The sequence below is a fragment of the Schistocerca piceifrons genome, chromosome 11 (genome assembly GCF_021461385.2).
Source record: "Schistocerca piceifrons isolate TAMUIC-IGC-003096 chromosome 11, iqSchPice1.1, whole genome shotgun sequence".
Classification (NCBI taxonomy): domain Eukaryota; kingdom Metazoa; phylum Arthropoda; class Insecta; order Orthoptera; family Acrididae; genus Schistocerca; species Schistocerca piceifrons.
Genome location: NC_060148.1, coordinates 55,746,525 through 55,769,280, shown reverse-complemented (window position 1 = coordinate 55,769,280; position 22,756 = coordinate 55,746,525). Strand labels below are relative to the sequence as shown.

Here is a 22,756-nt window from a genome sequence, read left to right as displayed (position 1 = left end):
TTCCCACATCCCTCCCTACCTGGCCCTCTTCCGAGCGCCCCCCATTTCCCCTCCCCCATCTCTTCCCCTCCCTCCCTTCTTCAGGTCTCCCTCATCTCCTTGAACCTGGCAGATCCTCTGTATTGATCAACATCAGTGTGCCACGTCAGTGTTGTGTTTCGTGCTTTTCTCGTGTGCGTCAAGAGGTGTGATTTTAATTGTGTGCTGCCTGGAGGTTCGCCGTCAGTGCTACGCTGTGTGCTATGCCAGCCGTCGACACCTTTATGCTCCAGTCATACTGTGCCTTGTGTTTCTTTTAATCGTCGCAGTGTGTGGCCTTTTGTGTGTGCTACTTTTAAACAGTTTTTTATCTCCATTTTACAGTCACCCCGTTTTTTGTATATTGCCTTCCATGATGTTCTCCCTTTTTATATCTATGTTCGCCTTCTTCTCTCCTTTGCTGTTTTTAAATGTCTTCTATTGTTTTGTTCTATGTCTTTCGGCTGAAGAGCAGCGCATATGCTGCTGCCAGCCCGCCCCGATAGGGGAATTGAAATACAATAAAGAAAAAAAAAAAAAAAAAAAAAAAAAACTTTCGTTGATATGGCTTTTCTAATGAATGTGTCTTTCTATTCAGGAAATGTACTTCTGATGAAGGTATATTTATATGTACCGAAACCTTGGTCAAGAATTTTAATAAACAAAAGTTCTATCTTGCAACTGTTTTTGGCTGCCATCCTTTATTGTGTAGTTGCTAAGTGTATGTATGAGTGAGTTGTGACAGAAGGAGAATACTGCACTTAAACAAGTGCCGTGATAGAAAAGAGATTAGCAAATGAATCTGCATGAGGACGCTCTGCACAGGATAAACCTCGAAAAGGGAAGAGGCATTGTGCACGGTCATCGGACGTGCAAATTAACAGTGAATTGCTGTACAAACGTGAGAATTCGCGTAATAAAAAATTTCAAACAGAATAATATCTCTTAACTTCCACACTGATTCCAGCTCGAAGGTGCTCGCAGGTAAACCCGTGCGTAAGCAAGGCAGCTGCAAATGCAACAATGACAAACATTTCTGAATCAGTGTTGAATGAATAAATAATACACGTCATAAAACCTACTGAACTCATGGGTCCAGTAAGACCAACAGGTCAACACTTTAAATAAGAGGTGACAACTAGGTCAGTCACTGAATACTAAGTGATAAATGGACCTAGAAGTAACTCTAATTGTACCATATCTATGTATATACATAATATTAACATGTAAAATGGAAAGCAAATTTATTTTGTAATTTTAGTAAACTGCAATAAACCATGTTCCAATTTAAAAGTGACTATCCAAACACTTAAATAGTGAAAAACCGGATGAACAGAACTACGAATTGGAACAACATAAAAGTGTGAGCAGTTAACTGTGCAAGAACACAACATGTGTGACTGTGTTTAACAGTGGAAGACTGTTCTGAAAGTATAGTGAACAAAAGAATAAAAATTAATAGCTCAAATGGTGTGCCTTTCCCAGGAAACAATTTAGATGCGAAACATGATAGACATTTACAGTGTGGATAAATGTTTCGGCAAAGAAGTGAGACTTCTGATAAACAGAGCCATAGCTGTGGACTGTGAAAATACGCTATAGGTAGCGCACAGCGAACTGTGGTTTCCGGACCGGCAGATGCACACTAGAAGTGATGCAGGCCAAGTGATATGAAGCGAAAAGTGTCACCGTGATGTACTCAACTGAACACTCACCACAGTGACAGTGCATACTGCGATAAAGAGAACACTTAGCTTAAAACTACAGTTATGTTAAACCAGTGTAAAATGTGTGAGTTTGTACCAGAACTTATTTAAAGACCTGGAACTCATTCGTTCGTACATTCTTACAATGCATTCCGTAAACAATGAACACGAGTGACTGTGGAGTGTTTGGGTAACTAATGAATTTTCTTCCAACACTTATAGCAGGTATATTTACTTTAATATACTGATGAACTGATACTCGGTGAAATGTTTACATGTTGCGCGACGCGGCGAGCGATCGGCGGTTGTCCTGTCCGGGCAGCGGACGCTGCGCCACACCCACCGACTGGCAGCTGTTCGCACTTACATCACCGCTTGGGCCAACAAACAGGCGCCGGCTGCTACGAGCGGTCACATACGCTATCGTCTACGCCAGCAGCGACACACCACCAGACCAACAACAAACTGCCATCGGCAACATTTACTTCGATCAGATCCAAAAATGAACTGATATACCATGTAAAATTGTAAAAGTCAAAAACACAAAGCCTAAAACAACTATCTGTAACAAAAAAAAAAAAAAAAAAAAAAAAAAAAAAAAAAAAAAAAAGAGAGGACTGTTGGACGTTATGTAATTTCATGTTTTAGTGATGATTTTTTGTAATGTAAGTGCATTCGTATATATTTGACTGTTAATTTGTGTGCAGGTGCTACACATTCAATGTAAATCAAAACTAAATGTAATAACAACAATCCGAAGGCTCTGGGCGGGGTTTTTTGGCCCGTTTTTTTTCCCTTACGTCTGTAACCCAAATGGGGGAGTGTAAGTCAAAGTGCCTTGGGTCTGTAAGATACCGAATTGCACCTATTCATAATAAAACAGAAAGGCAGATGGGACTGATAGACGTACTCACCTGTAATTGTGAATTATGTATGACAACATAATTGTGTAATGAACAGAGCATTGAACAGTGAATTGAAATAGGTGGGCCAAACATAAACGTTTGGCCATCCACAAAACTGAACTAAATATAAAACCGTAGTGAGCCTGTACATAAACAGTGGACTTCATTATGTACACCCTCACTACGGGGGCCATGTGACAGTACGTCACATAAATATTGACATTTTTAGCGGTTGTAAATCGTAGTTTTTGTATTTTATGAATATAATTAGAGTAAAAGATATAGTTAATGTTCTTGAAACAACTGATATGCTGTGATAGCATCTTTATTTAATGTCTATGAAAATAAAAATGGATCAAAAGAGACGCGATTGTACGGCTGAGGAGGAAGGACGTATTTTGTGGTTCACACACTATTTTGTTTCGCAGCCATTGAGCGGCTACACATATTTTATGTAAGTTATTCCTATTTGGTGCTGAAATAAACTTGTTATTTTTATTACAAAATGAATTTCTTTGTAATAGTGGTCACCTCAAATGCTCGCAGTGGCTAATTATTTTTAATAAGCATTTTTTCAGTAATCTGCGCTGCGAGAAGCTCATCTTCCGATGCAGCCTCTGGTAGGCCATTACGCGCCGAAGTATTAATTTATTTTTCAGTGTTAACAGTAACTGTAAATGCGAGAGATTTTGTTATAAGAACCTTTTTAAATTGCAACAGATAATTAATTTAACTTAAAAGTTCATGTTTTTAAACTATACAGATTCCATGAGTTCAGTAAGTCTTACCTTGGCCGCTCCGCGGCAACAATCAAAATTCTCTCATATCTTGCTTTGCAATCAGTAAATAGAAATTAATAAAATTACATTCAATTCAGTTAACGGCAACCATATTTTAGTCACCAGGTTCAAAATCTAAAGTTGGTACATGAATAACTGAGGCCCTTCAAGAACCCGTTTCATATTTACTTACGCACGTAAATAAAAGTGATAAGAAAAGACAATATCCCTGAGAGCAAGAAGCATGTGGGTTCATTGCCCCTATTCAGGACCTCTAAGTTGTTAGCTAAAAGGAGTTCAAGAAGGTACTCACCTCTACAGTTGGTGTCCTTGCCGCCCCACACTGGGTTGTGCGCACTGGTGTCACATCCCACCAGCAGTTGGTCATCTTGCTGATGGTAAGTCTCTACCAGTCTCCTCACCTCCAACAGAGGAGGAGAGCTGTCTTCGTAAGGGAGGTATGCTGATGCCAAAACAATTTCCCTCATGATACCTTTCTCATACTGAAGCAATTTAATGGTCACTAAATCCCTAGAGCACAAAGCCATAACTGGCATGAAAGAAATTCCATTTCTCACATAGACGCTTGTTCTGGAGTATCTTAGATTTCTAGCATAGATCAGCTTACCTCCAGTGCCACTGAGGCCCGATACACCCCCTTTTTATAAATAGCGTTCTTGTATCAGGGCCACGTCCACTTCCTGCCTTCTCAGCCGGTGACTCAGGGCTGCAGAGGCCCCTTTTACTGTGCTGCAGATTAATCTGCAGCACCTCCAGTCTCCATCTTGCTTCCATCTTTGAGGTCTTTGAGAAGCCTGACAGTGACCTGCGAGAACACTAAAAAGAATTTCAGGTCCTGTTCCCCCATCACCTTCAGGGTCTTCCCTCCGACCTCCTCTGCCAGGGTTCGTCCTTCCAGTGCAGCATTCTGGTTGACCAATCTTCTGTCGATACTTTCGGGTTCTGGGCCCCTCTTTTCCCAAACTATGTCTTATGAGAGACTTCCTTAAGGATCTTTGGTTCCCATATTGGTATCTTTGCAGTCTTAAGAAGCTCCACTGCCATCTTAACCAGCAGCTTCGCATCTTTCCATGGGGATATCATGAGCACCTTTTCCATAAGCCATTCCACCGTGTGTGCCCCCTCACAGACAAAAATGAGGGCACCACGATCTAGATAGACCCTCCTGAAGTTGGGTCTTGGGCCAGCGGCCCCCCTCCCCCTGTCCCTCCCCAATCTTTTCAAAGAGGGCCATCTGTACCAGTTCCTCCTGCTATGAGGTGATGGCCTTCCTGGATAACTGCCACCCTAAAAAGCGAGAGTGCAGTACTATAGGTGTGTTTCCCTATTTCTTGCCTTGGTTTTTTCTGGACTCTCTTATCCAGGAAGGAGGGAATCTTTGATTCCTCCCTATCCACTGGCTACCTGTCTTTGACGTAGTGGGGATCTTCTTATCACCTTCAACCTGAGACAGTTTTTTCCTGGGTGTCTTACATTCAAGTCCCTTTAGTTCCCTCCACTTGTTTTTAAGAAGCCATTCTCTTCCTTCCTTTTTCGTCTGTTCGCTGAGTAGTTTCCTCCTCTGAGCCCCAGACAAGCCTTTGAACTGTTCTAGCTTCTCGGTTGCAGTTCCCACTTCTGGCTCAGGTCTAGACTGTGATTCAGTAATGGGAATGCATTCCATCAGTACTGACTCCAATGTTTGGATATCTGAGGTCTCAGTTTGCCCCCCAGTTTGTTTTTCTATATTTTCTTTAATCGTGTCCATATTGGTTCCCCGAGATTTGGGGAGCTACAAAGTCCACAACACATATACGCCCCGTGGTGTAAGGCTACTTACTCAGGGAGGTCACCTGATATCCCTGAGGCTCGGTTTGCAACACATCTTCCCATGTGCCATGCACCCCTTGGTGCGGATCACATCACACCTTGGGTTGGGTCAGGTAGTTGGGTAGTACTAGGAGTGGATGGGGAAGATGGGACATGTTGGGACACTCTTAGTCTGGTCCATCGGCTGAGGCCTTTCCAACAGTAGATCCTCAACCTTCGGCATAGCCCTCAGCTTCATGCAGATACTTAAGCCTCTCCATCCACACGGACAGTGCTTCGTCGAGGTCGTTTCCCCCAGAGAGGACGCTAATACATACCTCATTCGTCTTTTCAATAGTATGAGTGTTAAACTGGTGCAATTCTCCTGGGTTTTCATTTGTAAAGGAACATTTGAAAACAGAGTTAAGCATTTTAGTTTTTGCTTTGTTACCCTCAGTTTTGCTTTCTGTCTCATTTGCTAGTTTCTGTTGCCCCCAAGTATTGTGACACTACCATTCTTTACGTATGACCAGAATTTCTTTGGGTTTTCTGAAAGAACGTTTTACAACATTGTGCTGTAGTATTTACTTAAGGCTTCACACATTGCTCTCTTGAAGGCCAAACATGATTAATTTGGCATCTGTCTATCTATGATCATTTGCTTTGTTCGACACCTATTATGCAGCGATCTCTGTTTCTATCGAAGTTTCTCTGCTGTACCTGTATACCATGGGTTCCTCCCATTAGGAATAGTTCTACTGGGTACATATTTATCCATTACTTGGTCAACTATCCTTTTATAATTGAATATCCTCATTTATTCAGTTGAGGAGTTATTGTAATTGTTATCTGTAGATATGTGTTTCCTAATCGACCACATGGTGATCTTAGTTTTGTAATTACCTCCACATTTTCTTGGCTGAAGTTCCTACATATTTTTCTTGTGCACTCTGAATTTAGTTTTGATAGTGATACAAATTGCTCTGCATGGTCCGATACTCCTACATGTAGAACTTCTTTCCTTTCACATTTCAATTATAACTGCTTAGAGTATTATCAATAAATGTTCAATCAGTTACTCTAACACTTGCGTACTGGTGAAAATTTAGATTTAGCCCATTAGTGTCTATCTGCTTTTTAAAGTTTAATAAATTTGCCATCAGTACTTGCATCTGTGTTGAAGTCAGCAAATATAACTAGTTTGTCACACATTTTTCCAGTTTTTATTTTATATAACAGTGATTCAAATTTCTCTAAGAATACCAAGCTTGTCTGGTACCCAGGGATGTGATGCATACTGACAATTAATATATTGTATGTTTGTGACTTCCGTGCAACTACTTTCAATGTTATTCCTCCACTTAGATGGCTCAAACTCTCTCTGATTTCATAGTCTACCAAGGACTGAACTAGTACGCAAGAGCTTCCATACCCAGCGGCTCTATATAAACTGGTAGCCAGTTCATAGCCTGTAAGTTTATTGAGGAAGTGGATATTTTTAATTTTAAGACATTGTTCATTTAGACATATTCCCTTCCCTGATAGTAGCATAGTTTCTAAATGAATCTGCATATCATAAAGCTTGCTAGTCATTACTTCAGACCTACCTTCAATGTTCAAATACATAATAAAATTACCACTCCATACACTATCAGGTAAAGCATTTTGAAACTATAAGGAGTTCCATTTATCTAATGACCGCACACACATGGCTGACTTTGCCGGCCACTGGAGCCATGCAGGCATGTCGAATGCTCCCTTTGTCTCCCTGTTAGTGCCACAGTAAGCGCCTTTCCAGCCAGTGCCATTTGAACAGTAAAACAAACATCACGAGTCTGCAAATGCAGCAATGGCTATGCCGAAATACTCCAGTGCGCAATGAGTGATCATTTATAATTTGTATGTGTGTCCAGAGCCCACCATGTTCTACAGAAGTTTTTAAATGCTCGAATTCCAAGTTATGATGCAACTCACAAGTTAGTGAAAAAATTTGGAAGTGGGAAGTGCTCATGACAAGAAGTCCAGAAGCTCATCTTGATGACATTGCTTATCACTTGGACAATATCCTTAAAAAGTCTTTTGGACATCTTTCACATTGAACACAAATTTCATGTACCTCTGTACAAAGAACTACTAAGTTATATGAGCTAAAGTCAGATAAAGAAATAGTAGTGGAAGAATTTAAACATGGTGATCAGGCTGTCCGTGTTAATATTTGCAAGTGGGTTTTGAAACGAGCCTGACAGTGAATTGGGTTGCTACCTCATTCTGTTTTCAGATGTGGCATGATTCAATTTATGTGAGTATGTTAATTCTCAAAACTGTCAATGTTGGAACACTGTCACAGCTATACTGCTTCACGAGGAACCCATTCATGACCAGAAAATAGTGTGGTGCATAGTAAGAGGTGACAGAATAATGGGCCCAATAATTTTAATGACACAGTTAACAGTGAAAGGAATGTGCAAGACTTTTGTAACCAATTTTAATGAATAGAGTTAAAGAGAATGAAGCATTGTATTTTTTCAACAAGTTCCAGTAGAGGCTCATCTGGCAAATTTTTCTTTGCATACAATTCACAAAGTATTTAAACAATAATATCTGGCACAGTTGAAGTCCCAATTTAACCCTATGACATTTTTATTTGTAGGGAGCACTAAAGGCCAAAGTAGCACAACAAATCCACACATGTTGCAGGAAGTTGAGGACAGTATCCATGGGTCAGTTCATTCACTTTCTCAAAGAGAAGTACATTGTGTGACAAATAATTTCTTCAGTAGATGTGAGGAACATGTGCAAAAAATTGGCAGGTAGTTCCAGCACTTGAATGCATGACATAGGTGAGTACAAAATTTATTTACATATACACTGGCTAGAAAAAAATAGCAACACCAAAAATAATTAATGTAGAGTAATTAAAAATTGTAGGAATAGATTTGCCTAGATAATTTTTTTAAGTAGGTAACATTGCAATGTTATAGTTTACATAAGTGCGAGATACCATTGCAAATATGAAATGCTGGTGAATTAATAAGTGGTGTAACCACCAGAACTTTGAATGCAAGCATGCAAACGTGTATGCACTTTGTTTTACTGTTGGTGGATGCCAAGTTGTGGGATGGAGTTCTATGCCTGACACACCAGGTCGATACAGGGATGGTTAATACTGTTTGTGGATGAGGCTCGAGTTGTCATCCACTGATGTCCCACTTGTGCTCAATTGGAGGCAAATCTGGTTATCAGGCTGACTCAGGTAACACATTGACACTGCGTAGAGCACGTTCGCTTACAACAGCGATATGTGGGTGAGCATTATGCTGTTGGGAAAAAAACCTGGATTTCTGTTCATGAATGGCAGCATTACAGGTGAAATCACCAAACTGACATTCAGATTTGCAGTTAGGGTGCATGGGATAACCAGGAGAGTGCTCCTGCTGTCATAGAAAATCACATCCCATACCGTAACTCCAAGTGTAGGTCCAGTGTGTCTAATACACAGACAGGCCGGTTGCAGGCCCTCGACTGCCCTCCTCCTAACCGACACACAGCCGTCACGGCACCGAGGCAGAGGCAGCTTTCATCAGAAGACACAACATATCTCAACCCTGCCCTCCAATGACCTCTCACTTGACACCACTGCAGTCGCAAATGGTGTCGGTTTGGAATCAGTGGAATCTGTGGTACAGGACGTCTGGCTCGGAGCTGTCCTCAAAGAAACTGATTTGTAACAGTTCACTGTGTCACTGTGGTGATAACTGCTGCTCGTATTGCTATTGCAAATGCCATACAATGCTCTAGAGCCATACACCAAACGTGACGGTCTTCCCTCTCGGTAGTGCTGTGTGGCCATCAGGAGCCCGTCTTCTTGCGACTGTATGTTCTCGTGGCCACTGCTGCCAGCAATAATGTACAGTGGCTGCATTCCTGTCAAGTCTTTCTGCAACAATGTAGACTACCATCTAGCTTCCCATAGCCCTATTAAATGACCTTGGTCAGACACAGTGAGGTGTTGATGGTGGCATCTTTGTCACCTTAAAGGCATTCTTGACTAAAGTGCGCATCATTTATGATGGCGGCCGAGTTTAGGTTTGTTCTGCGCATCAAAACACAGTCAGCCAACAGAGAGAATGATGTTGCCAGAGCTCGACTGCAGTGCAGAGCGTGGACGAGTGTCTTTAGTTTTAGAAACGTTCAGTCATAAATAAAGTAATTGAACAAAAGCAATGTCTTGATAGCAGACTTTCTTTTATAGAAAGTTTGGAAAAAGCATTCTTCATACCAATTGCTTCATATTCTATTAATTAATTAAACCAAGCAAGCAATAAGCTTCCTAATTCAGGCGATAACAAGGAAAGGTGTTTGTATCATTCTCACTAACCACTTTTTCGCAATAAAGATCAGCAGTAATTGTTTATTTCCTATTGAACTTCAACGAAACGTGAGTAATTCATAATCATACCAACAGTGTTTGTCGGTATTTTGCGTGATAGTTTAAAGTCCTCTGGGAGATATGCTGAACGATGAGCTGCGTTAGCGTAATAGTTAAAGTGTATGACTGCTAAGCGAAAGGTTCTGAATTCAAACATTGATCAGTGCTCAATATTTTCTTTATTTAAATACAATATTGAAGTGTCTTACTTCATGAATTTTATTCGTTTCAATGTAATTTTTTGAAATTTCCAGTGGCAACTAAAATCGACCATACAGAAAGTATGCACTGTGGACTTTTACCTCTGCAAACTCAGAAAATTTCGTGCAATGGTTTACTACATCTAATGATGCACAATAACTGCGCTGAACATCGAAACAAAATTAAGTCATTAATGGGGGGAAGGTATCAGTCAAGAAGATGTGTAAAAATCAAATTTTTGGGCCAAATAGTTTTTGTGAAATCGAATGATAATGTGTGTCAAAGCAGTTGAAACATGATGTGTCTGCACAGGCGAGCAGTGCAATGATGACAAAATCACGCACATCGCGGAATGCGGGGAGCATGTCTCTGTAGCAGCGAAAGGGTTAATGCAGCCGTGGTGGCTTTACTTAATAAACTGTGCGCTTCCCCCTAAACGTAAGTTTGCGAACTATACTATGGCGTTGCTTCTCTTGGCGCGTACAACTGGCATCGCAGCAATCTCCCGCGTCTGGGCAGGCATGCGCGAACCGCCAAGATAAAAGAATTGAACTATAACATCATTTCACCATGTTCAATCTCAAAGGTAATTAATGCTCAGGACCATTATAGCGTGTATTTAAAGCAAGCTGGTGATACTGGCATCACTCGTATGTGACTGTCCCAAAATCGGAACAGCACCATCTTTCAGATGTAGCAACAAGCTTACCTACTTCACTTTATGTTGCACATCTCCTCCATGCTGTTGCTCACCATCTACTGCACCACGTGTGCAGTGATCAGATAAATGGAAGATCCTGTAGTTTGGTTGCAAGGTAAAGGTGTGTCGAATACTTGCTCTGTGTGTTAATATTGGTCCAGATGAAGTTTGGAAAATTAGCCCATTTCTCTGGTTTCTCTGCATGTTAGCATTTAAGGTAATGGCTTGTTTGTTTTTACAGCTGCTCTAGCACACTATTTCATCAACAGCTTTGTTTATATCTGATGTGATTCTCTTCTTACTAGATCCAATCAGTTATTGCCTGCATTGCAAAACTAGCCCTTTCATAACTGTAGTGATCAAGAAGGTTTACAGCAGAACTGACCCATTCTTTTTCTACAGTGCTTATCACATTTCTGAATTTTACCCCAGGCTTAATAACACCTGAAGTCTCTTTAGCAGACTTTGATACAAAGTTTGAAAAATTGCATGCTTGTCTCTGAATGTTTTGACTTGATGTATTCATTTTTGGGTGACTGCAGAATTGTTCTTTGCAGATTGTGTATTTGTTTTTGAAGGCCCACTTTTACACATGAGTCTTAACATATTGGTGCTATCTTCTACATTTCCAAGTACAAACTTTGTATTGGAATCATTTTGGACATGTGTATAATATCGTTCCTCATCTGCTTTTGTTAGGCAATTTTTATCTAAATTGTACTTTTTTAGCTTGAATTATTGAGGCCTTGTCTCTGATAATAACAGTGTTTTTTTTTTTTTTTTTTACATGTTTTTGTTACACAAGCAGCATACAATTATGAGTAGGCCACCATTACCAATATCATATTTGTTCTGCAACAGTTTTTGTGAAACCTCTATTTACAATTATTACTCTGGATACCTTTCCTAACTTTTTTGTAATGCACATTACAATTATTACCACATTTTACTTAACTTTTATTGGAGCAGTTTACACCTAGTCCAGTCATTGCCATATTGTAAAACTCAACTATCAAACTAAAATGTTAAATGGCATTAACAGCATCCCCCTTACACAGAAGCAATCTTAACTCCTTAACAGTAAGTTGAGAGTTGCACTAATAGGTTCTGCCTCAGGCATGAACATAGCTTCAGAATGGATGAACATAACATGTGGATTGTCACAAGGATCATTACATGATCCACTCTTTTTTGTAATCTATATATATGATCTTCCATTGACTATAAGGGTCAGTTCAAAAACTGTAATATTTGCTGATGACACGAGCATACTAACTGAGAGTCCAAACTGAGTCCTGGCAGTCATATCTTAGATGAGAGCTTAATATGCATACAAGTTTTTTGCGGCTAACGGTTTAAGTCCTAACCTCACACAAACTCGTATTATGGAATTTCAAGCAAACAATAATTACTTTTTAACAACACAAGTAGACATTAATGATCTTACACTGAATTTCCTTTGGGTCCTGATGGATAGTAAGTTAAAATGGTGCCAACACATACATAAGTTAATGAAGAAGCTCTGTTTGAATATGTTATGCCAGTAGAAGCAACTCCCATTATGTTGATCTAAGGACAAGAGTGTTGGCTCATTTTGCACGATTTCTGTCCCTGCTGTCTTATGGGATTTCTTTTGTGGCAGTGCACCTAAAGTAAATAAAGTTCAGCACAACCGATAAGTAAGAATATTGTGTAAAGCAGCTAACTATCTTACACGGGTCTTTTTAAGGAACTTGGAATTCTTATGCTCGTTTTCCGATACATTTACTTCTTAACATTTTTTGTTGTTGATAATGATAATCAATTTCAATAGAGCTGTGATATTCACAGTGAGAATAAAAGAAGCAAAAATAGTTCTCATGCAGACATTGCTTTGTTGTCCAGGGTGGAGAGTAGAGCTATCTATGCTGGTGATAAGATACTCAGCAGGCTCCCATCTAACATAAAGCAAAAAATTGGGGATCACTATCAGTTCAAAAAACAATTAAAAACACATCTCATTACTCGCTCTTTCTACAAATTATTTGAGTTTCCATAACTGGGGTATCTAAACTTCTGTTATATACATGGCAGATAATAGTGTTTCTTAAGAAATTCCATAACAAGTAACAATGTACTTTAAACAGGGCTCAGTATTTATAGATGTAAAAATATTTTCTTTGAAAAATACAACAGTAATTAAGTGAATACTAAGCTACTAATAGCGGATAAATAGCAGTCATGCAATATAACTAAGGATTTAGATGACATAAGGTGGAATAGCATTGAGCAGTTGAGTGATAGTTGTTAATATGGAACAGAGATGGAAAGATATTGGTCCATTCCTAAGTACTATACACATTTCTTGAACTTTTACATGTCATTCTTAGCAAGAAGAAATACTGCACAATATTTTGTTTATTTGTACACTCTACTAATGCAATCCAAGCTGGCACTATATTTCTGTTTTTCTATATACTCTGTCACTCCATAGAAGCTGTGCTTGACAGGTAATCCTTCACAATCAATTTGAAACTGTTTACTTCCATGTATTCACTTGTTTTATGTAATTCTTTATAAAATTCAGTGCCATGACATAATATGCCTTTCTGTAATAGTGGTGTATTTATCTGTTATACACGTACAGCGTATGGGTGTGAAAATTTATAACAAAGTAAAGGGAAAAGATTTCCTCACTAAACATTTGTATGAGAAACAGGTGCAGCATAGTTGTTATTCAGGTGAAGAGTTCGCGAAGGACAATCTGAAAATTTGATTGGGAGAGAACACATACTTAAACTATTGTCACACAGACCAGGCATTCAAATGTCAATATTGGCTGTGTCAAGTTTCTGATATGAGAGTGAGAAAATGCACATCAAGGAGTCCTTCCAAATGTGCAGACCAATATTGAGCATGTCAGATGTTCTAAACACACATCTGAATGTGGACAAATGAGATGGAAGAACATCTACTAAGTTACTGGCAGGTCATCTCTTCATCTACATCTACATCTACATCCATAATCTGCAAGCTGCCTGATGGTGTGTGGCAGAGGGCGCCTTGAGTACCTCTATCAGTTCTCGCTTCTATTCCAGTCTCGTATTGTTCGTGGAAAGAAAGATTGTCGGTATGCCTCTGTGTGGGCTCTAATCTCTCTGATTTTATCCTCATGGTCTCTTCACGAGATATACGTAGGAGGGAGCAATATACCGCTTGACTCCTCGGTGAAGGTATGTTCTTGAAACTTCAACAAAAGCCCGTACCGAGCTACTGAGCATCTCTCCTGCAGAGCCTTCCACTGGAGTTTATCTATCATCTCTGTAACGCTTTCGTGATTACTAAACGATCCTGTAATGAAGTGCGCTGCTCTCCGCTCGATCTTCTCTATCTCTTCTTTCAACCCTATCTGGTACGGATCCCACACCGGTGAGCAGTATCCAAGCAGTGGGCGAACAAGTGTACTGTAACCCACTTCCTTTGTTTTCGGATTGCATTGCCTTAGGATTCTTCCAATGAATCTCTGTCTGGCATCAGCTTTACCAACGATCAACTTTATATGATCATTCCATTTTAAATTACACCTAATGCCTACTCCCAGGTAATTTATGGAATTAACTGCTTCCAGTTGCTGACGTGCTATATTGTAGCTAAATGATAAAGGATCTTTCTTTCTGTGTATTTGCAGTACATTACACTTGTCTACATTGAAATTCAATTGCCATTCCCTGTACCATGCGTCAATTTGTTGCAGATCTTCCTGCATTTCAGTACAATTTTCCATTGTTACAACCTCTCGATATACCACAGCATCATCCGCAAAAAGCCTCAGTGAACTTCCGATGTTATCCACAAGGTCATTTATGTATATTGTGAATAGCAATGATCCTACGACACTCCCCTGTGACATACCTGAAATCACTCTTACTTCGGAAGACTTCTCTCCATTGAGAATGACATGCTGTGTTCTGTTATCTAGGAACTCTTCAATCCAATTACACAATTGGTCTGATAGCCCATATGCTCTTATTTTGTTCATTAAGTGACTGGGGGGAACTGTATCAAATGCCTTACGGAAGAAACACGGCATCTACCTGGGAACCCATGTCTATGGCCCTCTGAGTCTCGTGGATGAATAGTGCAAGCTGTGTTTCACATGATCATCTTTTTCGAAACCCATGCTGATTCCCACAGTGTAGATTTCTAGTCTCCAGAAAAGTCATTATACTCGAACATAATACATGTTCCAAAATTCTACAACTGATAGACGCTAGAGATATAGGTCTATAGTTGTGCACATCTGTTCAATGTCCCTTCCTGAAAATGGAGATGACCTGTGCCCTTCTCCAATCCTTTGGAACGCTATGCTCTTCTAGAGACCTACAGTACACTGCTGCAAGAAGGGGGGGGCAAGTTCCTTCGTGTATTCTGGGTAAAATCGAACTGGTATCCCATCAGGTCCAGTGGCCTTTCCTCTTTTGAGAGATTTTAATTGTTTCTCTATCCCTCTGTCGTCTATTTCAATATCTACCATTTTGTCATCTGTGCAACAATCTAGAGAAGGACAGCTTTGAAAAAAGATATTTAGTATTTTGGACTTAAGTCTGTTATCCTCTGTTTCAGTACCATTTTGGTCGCAGAGTGTCTGGACATTTTGTTTTGATCCACCTACTGCTTTGACATAAGACCAAAATTTCTTAGGATTTTCTGCCACATGAGATCATAGAGCTTTACTTTCGAATTCAATGAACGCCTCTCGCATAGCCGTCCTCACACTACATTTCGCTCCGCGTAATTTTTGTTTGTCTGCAAGGCTTTGGCCATATTTATGTTTGCTGTGAAGTTCCCTTTGCTTCCGCAGCAGTTTTCTAACTCGGTTTTTGTACCACAGTGGCTCTTTTCCATCTCTTATGATCTTGCTTGCTACATACTCATCTAATGCATATTGTACGATGGTTTTGAACTTTGTCCACTGATCCTCAACACTATCTGTACTTGAGACAAAACTTTTGTGTTGAGCCGTCAAGTACCCCGAAATCTGCTTTTTGTCACTTTTGCTAAACAGAAAAATCTTCCTACCCTTTTTAATATTTCTATTTATGACTGAAATCATCGATGCAGTAACTGCTTTATGATCGCTGATTCCTTGTTCTGCATTAACTGTTTCAAATAGTTCAGGTCTGTTTGTCATCAGAAGGTCTAATATGTTATTGCCACGAGTCGGTTCTCTGTTTAACTGCTTAAGGTAGTTTTCAGATAAAGCACTTAAAAAAATTTCACTGGATTCTCTGTCCCTGCCACCTGTTATAAACATTTTAATCTCCCAGTCTATATCCGGCAAATTAAAATCTCCACCCAGAACTATAACATGATGTAGAAATCAACTTGAAATATTTTCCAAATTTTCCTTCAGGTGCTCTGCCACAACAGCTGCTGAGCCAGGGGGCCTACAGAGACATCCGATTACAATGTGTGAGCCTGCTTTAACCGTGACCTTCACCCAAATTATTTCACATTTTGGATCTCCGTCAATTTCCTTTGATACTATTGGACCTTTTATCGCTATAAACACGCCTCTCCCTTCACTGTTCAGCCTGTCTCTGCGGTATGCATTCCAATCTGAGTTTAGAATTTCATTACTGTTTACATGACATTGTAATTCTGTCAGAGACAGCAAAGGACTTGGAAGAGCAGTTGAATGGAATGGATAGTGTCTTGAAAGGAGGATATAAGATGAACATCAACAAAAGCAAAACGAGGATAATGGAATGTAGTCAAATTAAGTCGGGTGATGCTGAGGGAATTACATTAGGAAATGAGACACTTAAAGTAGTAAAGGAGTTTTGCTATTTAGGGAGTAAAATAACCGATGATGGTCGAAGTAGAGAGGATATAAAATGTAGACTGGCAATGGGAAGGAAAGCGTTTCTCAAGAAGAGAAATTTGTTAACATCGAGTATAGATTTAGGTGTCAGGAAGTCGTTTCTGAAAGTATTTGTATGGAGTGTAGCCATGTATGGAAGTGAGACATGGACGATAACTAGTTTGGACAAGAAGAGAATAGAAGCTTTCGAAATGTGGTGCTACAGAAGAATGCTGAAGATAAGGTGGGTAGATCACGTAACTAATGAGGAGGTATTAATAGGATTGGGGAGAAGAGAAGTTTGTGGCACAACTTGACTAGAAGAAGGGATCGGTTGGTAGGACATGTTTTGAGGCATCAAGGGATCACAAATTTAGCATTGGAGGGCAGCGTGGAGGGTAAAAATCGTAGAGGGAGACTAATAGATGAATACACTAAGCAGATTCAGAAGGATGTAGGTTGCAGTAGGTACTGGGAGATGAAGAAGCTTGCACAGGATAGAGTAGCATGGAGAGCTGCATCAAATCAGTCTCAGGACTGAAGACCACAACAACAACAACAACTGTTTACATCTGGTTTCAGCCATCTTTCTGTCCCTAGTACTATGTGGTCATTGTGACTGTTTATTAATGAGAGCAGTTCTGGGGCCTTTTTATAGACGCTGCTGCAGTTTACTATTACCACATTAATATTGTTATTCCCTGTTGCATTTTGCCTACTACTACCTCGCCATGTCTCAGGAGGCGTCTTGTTGGGCCTAGGAAGGGAATTCTCTAACCTAAAAAGCCTATATGTGCACTCCACACGTACTCCGCTACCCATGTAGCTGCTTCCTGCGTGTCGTGCACGCCTGACCTATTCAGGGGACCCTACATTTCTCCACCCGATAGCGGAGGTCGAGAAATGTGCACCTCAGATCTCTGCAGAATCGTCTGAGCCTCTGGTTTAAGCCTTCCACTCGGCTCCAAACCAGAGGACCGTGATCGGTTCTGGGAATGATACTACAAATAGCTCAAATTCCACCCCACGAGCGAGGCTTTTCACCTACACCAACTCGGCCAACCGTCTGTATGAACTGAGGATGACCTCTGAATCCAGGCAGCAGGAGTCATTGGTGCTGACATGAGCAACAAATTGCAGTCAGGTGCACCCAGTGCTCTCTATCACCACTGTCAGGGCCTCCTCCACGTCTCGGATGAGAACCCCAGCAAGCAGACAGAGTGAACACTGGCCTTCTTCCCCGCGCTTTCTGCTATTTTCCTAAGGGGCTCCATCATCCGCCTAACGTTAGAGCTCCCAATCACTAATAAACCCCTCCCCCCCGTGTGCCTGCTCAGACCTTGCTGAAGGAGTGGCCACATGTCCACTCACAGGCAGAGTAGGCAATGCCACACGGCCAGCCTTCACATTGACCCTCCACCTTGTGCGCCGCGAACACTGCTGAACCCGCCACTCCCTTTGGGGAGAGGGTGGCCCAACCGCACCCGGTACCCGCAGGCATGTCTCGACAGCAGGGACTGTGGGTGAAGCGTGTAACACCTGGGGTGTACCATGCGATGCACCAGACTCCCCACTGCCGCTACACTCTGAGGCAGCAGCCTGAAGACGGCTGACTGCGGCCATCAACATGTTCAGCCGTTCCTGAACAGTGGTCAGCTCTTCCTGCATCCGTAAACAGCAGTCACACATACTATCCATCCTAAGAAATCAATTTACTGTAGAGAGTTAATCAACTTTTAACTAGACTGCTGATTCACTAAAGGCGGCTGATAGCTGATTGAACTGTGGTTACTAGACACTTATTGTTGAAAACAATGAAAATAGCAATACCTGTCTCTGGACTGTATTCAAAACAAACACTGGCACTACAGCTGACTGAAGAGACTCTCTCTGTATTCGAAACAAACACGAAATCTATGGACCACTATTACTAGCACTCAAAAATTAAAGCTTCCTAAAAGCAAAAACACACAGAAGAAGAAGTGACAAGTAAGAAAAATACAGTTAATACTTAAATTAACGTACCTCACTGCACAGCAGATGTGACGCAGACGGCAGTTACGACGACACTGACACTTTTCTTTTTGTACTGTCAGAAAGAGCATCAGGGTCACTTAGAACATGAGATGAATTACATGTTTTGACAGATGTGATTAAAGGAAAGCAATGTTTGTACAGCTTGAAAGCTACTATAATACATACTCCCACTATGATTGTAACTGGAGTGTTCGAAAAGTGAAAATCTTTCAACCACAGCTCTGCTGTCCAAAGGAGTGTCATGCAGAATTTGCAAATGAGCAGAATGTGTTCAACATTCATATCAACAAGAAAAGAGAAAGCATGCAAAGTTCTTAGATTTGTCTGTTAATTATTTAGTATTTAGGGAAAAACAGTTAAATCGCCGCAAACTGTGTTTTTCAGATATACACACCAAAATTGTGAAATTTTTCATAAAATGGAATTTTTGGTTGAGCGCTATATTCCACAAAAAAACTAAAACAACTCCATTGACATTCATTGCTGTTGGCCACAATTTTCAGGTTTGATATCTGCTTGCTTTCATTATGGACTGAAGCTGAGAAAAACTGCAGAGAGAGAGAGAGAGAGAGAGAGAGAGAGAGAGAGAGAGAGAGAGAGACTCTGTGTGTGTGTGTGTGTGTGTGTGTGTGTGTGTGTGTGTGTGTTTGTGTGTTTGTTTTTGTACAATTCCTTCACATTCAATATATCATTCAAATTTTGTGTGGATATTATTCAGGAGTTAAGCATTAGGCCTATGAGTGCAAAGATGTGAATGGGAATACAAACTATTCAAGTAGTTTTACGCAGCAAGTTCTAAAGTGCATCTGGACGGATCGTGCCTGTCCATATTTGTTGAAACCATCTTTGTCTAGTCAAGGAAATCTTGATGTTTCTGCATAACAATTTTTTACAACTAGATTTGCAGTGTTTGTCATATTCTGCATCAGCAGCTAAGTAGTAAAGCTGCTGCTAGGTCCTGCTGCACTAAATACAGTGAACTGGTGTTTATGTAGGGACCTTATTTCAGTTCTCTTTAATTGTGTTGGGACATTTTAGGTAGCATAGACATGTCAATTCCTGTTTTCCACTTATTGGTTGTGGTACTATTGTTGTAATGTGCTGAATTATAGAGTGCCGAAGAAATGACAGTTGTGATTAACCAGATAGTCTGCTTTGACTAACTGAAGTTTACTGTTGTAAGGTTTTATTTTCTGTCCATTGCAATTTTAAGTGTTTAATACTTTGAGTATACACCTCCCAAAGTCAGACATGTATGGTTTATCAGAACCTTTGTTTTGTGTTTCAGGTAGAAGATAGTGATGAAGTGCCAACCTTTTCTACACTGGAAGTGCAATCTGTAGCAAATTATGTGGAGAGTTTGTGTAGCAACAGTAGTAATACAGGGTGTCCAACAAAGGACTCTCTAACATTAGAATCAAATACAACATTTGAAGACAGTGTCCCGAAAAAACGGTTATTCTGAGACACAGATACATAATTCATTCAGTGCCAGGCGAGTTCAATCTATGGGGCAGAATGAGGATACGAAGACACCCACCACTCTGGCCTTTTTTGGTGCCATGTCATTAAGAACCGGAAGAGTCCTCGGAAGATATGGAATTAAGTGTTTTTCAACCATCTGCAAAACTGAAAAACCTGTTGGGTTCAGTTAAGGATGCTCTTGGCCTGAGGAAATGTGGTGTGTACAAGATTCCTTGTCAATGTGGTGCAGCATATATAGGCCAGACATGCCGCACGATACAAAAACACTGAGATGAACATCAGTGTCATACACGCCTACACCAACCAGAAAAGTCGGCAATTGCGGAACACTGCCTGAATACAGGACATTGCATGATATATGAAAAGATGGAAGTTTTATCACTGGCACCCTCTCTCTGGGACTGTGTCATTACGGAAGTAATACATATCCGTAGAGCTGATAATCTCATCAACAGGGAAGTGGTATTTCAACTGAGTAGAGCCTGGAACCCTGCATTGACTGCTATTAAATCACAGCACAAAAATCAAGATTCTTCAATAACAGACTCGTCATAACATTGGTCTAGTACGGTCTTTGGTGAGAAACGACTGGTCACACTGTTAGCAAATGCTGCATACAGTGCACGCACAGGAGAGCCGCTCTGCGATTTTTGGCAGAGGGCATTTGAACGTGGCACCATCTAACTGCAAATAATTGCACATGCACGACTTCTGTGACTGCGCATACTTTGCATGCGTGTTCTAGAAATGGGGTGTCGATGTGCGGATACTGTCAGTCGTACCTAGCCACCGGCAAGGTTAAATCACCTGAAGATGTCGGACAGTTGCTCCGAGGAAATTTTGGGGAATTTGCACGTGATCCGTCAGCAAACCTGTGAAGACTATTTGCAACATATTTATATATATTTCTACATCCAAAGTGAGTAATACTCTAAACGTTCACTAAGGCAGTTCAAGTAATCCGCCTAAACATCTTTTTTGAAATTTCCTCTATCCTAGTTCTTGCAGGGAAGGATGTAAATAATTATATAGTTTAGGTCGACCCTAGCTTCAGTTTCTAAGAACTGTGTGTAGCTCTTGGAAATATATTTTTCTTAAGATTAGAAACCAAGGGGAACAGCATGTTAATGGAGTATTTCCTTTATCATCTGATCTCACCTTACCAATTTTCTTTAGTTTTTCTCTCTTTCTCTAAGGTGTTCCACTTTGATCTTACTACATTAACTCAAACTCTAGAAAAAAAATATTGCTCTTTAATTACCTCTTGCTACAGACCAATGCAAGTAGCTGGGTTAAGTAAATGTCTTTGCACTAACAATACTTCACTGAATGTTTCCACAGTGCCATGTTTGAATAGTAAATCTAATCAATATTTTTTTAGAGGTATCTGTCTACTGAAATGTCCTACTATGCATTAAAATCATCTTTTCCACTAGAAGTGTGACAGTATCATTATTGATGTGGGAATCAATTACTCCAGTTCATTAAACCACATCAGCATTTCTCAGTTTAAAGAAATTGCATTGAAATGCATATGAAATGTGATTCCTCAAACTGAGTAGATTGTACAGTTGGAATAAACTGTAGAATAACAAGTGGTATTGTTCTGTTGGGCTACAAACAGTTGGTTGTGCCAACTATAAGCATTTGTGATCATAGATATTAGTGCCTATGGTAAAATCTGCCCAAACATCTTTTTTGAAATTTCCTCTATCCTAGTTCTTGCAGGGAAGGATGTAAATAATTATATAGTTTAGGTCGACCCTAGCTTCACTTTCTAAGAACTGTGTGTAGCTCTTGGAAATATATTTTTCTTAAGATAAGAAACCAAGGGCAACAGCATGTTAGTGGAGTATTTCCTTTATCATCTGATGGAAGTGTGTTCAGACAAGCTACACTGAAAGAAAAAAATGGATGCAGAACTGATACCACTTATATTGAGAAAATTTCAAGGTCTGTGTAATTAACTGTCCTAACTCGTTTTTGGGAATGAAGCTTACCTCAACTTGGAGATTTTGAGGAACAATTTCATTAGCAGACTTTTGAGGTATGGCAAGAGTCAGTACACTCATATGCACTGCAGAGTAAGAAAACACATTGTACAATGTGGGGCAAATAAAAGTGGCCGAGAGAACAGCTACACAGTACAAAGAAACACAGCAGAGGAAAGGATATACAGTACAAACACCCACTATCACAGATGTTGAAAGTGACCGCCATTCATCTCTTGTCACTTTTGGGTTTTGGTGAGCAAGCTGCTGAAGGCTGATCAAAGCTGGACTGCTGGATTTGCTGCAGTCTCATCCAAAGTGTTCTGTGAGGGTTGTTGTCATACACCTTAGGCTTGAGGGCTCCTCACAAAAATTAGTCACACACTGACAGATCAGGTGACCTGGGTGGCCAGCAAGGGCCTTGACCAGACTGACTTGTGCCAACAATTCTGTCAGGTGTGAAGACTGTGTAAATGTGCTCAAGGCTCAGTTGGCTGTATGGGAAGATCCTCCTTGCTGTAGGAAGTAAGTGGAGGTCTTTTGCTTCTCCATTATTGCTGCCACAAATTCATGTCCAATCGTATACACTCGTCTGGTTCACTTTTATTTGCTCCACCCCGTGTACCCATTTATGGTAATGAATAAATGGAGACTGCTGAGAACAGAAAAAAAAGAAACATCCATCACCATAGCTGACCTTATAGTAAGCTGCATTTCTTCTTCTTCTTCTTCGCTTTGTTCCACTTCTCTACAGGATCAGCACTGTTATAGTTCACATTGTCAGTGACACTTAGTGGCCGAGAGCCCTTCCTGAGCTGCGACTCTCCCAGGGACAGAATCTGTTTGTACAACAT

The 22,756-nt window shown here is 40.4% G+C and overlaps 1 long non-coding RNA gene across 2 annotated transcripts in view; it reads left to right on the top strand.

The window, feature by feature from the left end:
- The window catches only part of LOC124720515, a 143,259-nt gene that overhangs the window by 109,478 nt on the left and 11,025 nt on the right, over positions 1-22,756 (top strand). For both annotated transcript variants that reach the window (XR_007006182.1, XR_007006183.1), the window contains exon 3: positions 19,715-20,830. This is a non-coding gene — a long non-coding RNA (uncharacterized LOC124720515). The remainder of the gene's footprint in view (positions 1-19,714; positions 20,831-22,756) is intronic.